At 44.6% G+C, this 2392-nt stretch overlaps 1 pseudogene; it reads right to left on the bottom strand.

The window, feature by feature from the left end:
* Nucleotides 1–319: 319 nt before the first annotated feature.
* Nucleotides 320–2107, bottom strand: LOC110304115 (annotated as a pseudogene).
* Nucleotides 2108–2392: the final 285 nt, after the last annotated feature.

Raw genomic sequence — 2392 nt, 5'->3', positions numbered from 1 at the left:
ACNCAAGTGGTTGGAAAACAAGGTGGTTGATGGCCCTTAACCACAGCCAGCAGCCACCATCAGGTTCCATCCAGAGTCCTGTTTCCTATCACAGAAGCACAAAAACTGCAAAGGTATTGTTGCACAAATACATGTGTTGCAGGATCCAGTATAAATGACGGGACATGCAAGTGACAAAGTTTTCTAAATGCTTTTCCCCCATAATAAAATAATCTTAATAAAAACATAATTTAAAAGAAGTATCAAAAGCAGGATGCAAAAACAGGATGTAAAATCATAGTTGTAAACTGTCAAAGCTGAAGTTGAAGACTCATTCAGATCAGTCCTGACTTATTGATGGAAACTTGAGTTCAATGATTTCCGAGTCGGGGGAGCTGCTCCCACTTCTATCACTGAGTGTCCCTGGGTGAGAGCCAGCAACCTTTCTGAAGGTAATGTGGGAGCTGCTCCACAGAGGCCAGGAGGAGGCCAAAGTAGGGTGGGGAGGGCTTGATAGGGTCTGGACAGGAACTTGGGGTGATACTGCACTTCAACAAAAAATGGATGATCTTCCAACTCCACGATCTCCATCCTCTCGCCTTCAACATCTTGGCCAACACACTTCAAGCCTTGTTCTTCCAAGCACTTTTTCAGGACTGGGTTCACCTCAAATCAGTGGCGGTGCCTTTCTTCCAAGTAGTCTGTGTCTCCAGAGAGTTTCCTTATGACTGAGTTCTTGGTCTGGAACAGGTATCTCCTCTTGCCCAGCCTCATGGTTCCACCCATTTGCCCAGGGTTATGTTCTGGCATGTCTATGACCACAGGATGACTAGTCTTGGGGTCAAACTCTGTAGAATTGGCATCTTGCCATCCCAGCACATTTCTTAAAAATTCTACCACTGCTAGCTGCATTCCTAAGCACACACCTAAAAAAAGGCTTCTTCTGTTTCCGAGTCCAAGCAATTGCTTAAAATTTTCCTTCTGTTCCCTGAACACCAAATCCTCCTGGAACCAACACTCCATGAGCACTGCAGAGCTTCTGCCATGCCTCATGGTAGCTCAAGGCTCTTTCCTGCAGAGTACTTGGCTCCAGGTCTGTGGAATCGATGTACTTGATCTCCAACTTGTGGTTAATAGCCAATGCAGAATGTTCTAGAGCTTTAATGACAGAGGCATAGGAATCTGAGAATTTGATGTATTTGCCCACAAGAGCGATAAGAGCAGGTCTCCAGCAAGCGATCATATCTGTCTGCCATCTCTTTCCATTTCATCAGCATTTTTCGTGACTCTCTCTCAATAGGAAGGTCAAGTCTCTGAAGAAAGTAGTCTACATCCCCTTGCTCTTCTAACAAGGGTACCCGGTAGATGGATGAAACATCATGAACACAGATCACTTGTTCAGGTTCCACATGGCAAAACATTGATATTTTCTCTTTCACAGATGTGTCAAGAGGATTTGAACACCTGCACACCGCTAAGTCTGGAGACAACCTGAGTCCTCTAAGTTCCTCAACACTGTTCTGGGTAGGTTTTGTCTTCTGTTCCCCTGTTGAACTTGGCTGAGGAACCAGACTGACATGTATATTACAAAAGTTTTCCCTCTTGACCTTGAACTGGAACTGGCAGAAGGCCTCAATGAAGGGCATGCTTTCAATGTCTCCCACTGTATCACCAAGCTCAATAACACACACTTGAGGTTCTAAGCCATCTTCATTTACGGGTATTTATGACTGTCTCATCATCCACTCTTGGATTGCATCAGTGATGTGAGGGACAACCTGAACAGTCTTCCCTAAGTAATCTCTTTTGTGCTCCTTGTTAAGGACATACTGGTATATCTTCCCTGTGGTCAGATTATTGTCCTTGGTGAGACGGATATCAAGGAATTGCTCATAATTTCCCAAGTCAAGGTCAAATTCTCCACCATCATCCAGCACAAAGACTTCTCCGTGTTCATAAGGAGAGAATGTTCCTGAATCAATGTTAATATAGGGGCCAATTTTAATTGATGTTACATGTAAGCCACATGATTTAAGTATTGTGCCCACACTGCTGGCGATGACTCCTTTTCTAATTCCTGATATAACACCACCAGTAACTAGAATGTACTTCATTTTTCTTTTAACCTGAGGCCAGCTTTGGAGTCTTGTGTCAGCCACAGCAAAGCCACATGGTGAGCCTCAGGCAGCCAGTGCTCGGCCAGGCCGCATGCGCCAGCTCTTGCCTCCAGATTTTTATGACGGACTGTAAGCTGTAAGATGAAATAAACCTGTGCTTTCTCGTGTTGCTTTCAGCCATGGTCTTTATTACAGCAGTAGATAACAAGTTAGGACACTGACTGTGTCTGACACCCTAGGTCCCTGGGTCATGTATAACTGGGCTGTGAAAGAACCCATAGCACCCAAAATTCCTA

The sequence above is a fragment of the Mus caroli genome, chromosome 1, assembly GCF_900094665.2.
Source record: "Mus caroli chromosome 1, CAROLI_EIJ_v1.1, whole genome shotgun sequence".
Classification (NCBI taxonomy): domain Eukaryota; kingdom Metazoa; phylum Chordata; class Mammalia; order Rodentia; family Muridae; genus Mus; species Mus caroli.
Note: the sequence above shows the minus strand (reverse complement) of the source record. Positions and strands in the feature narration are given on the sequence as shown.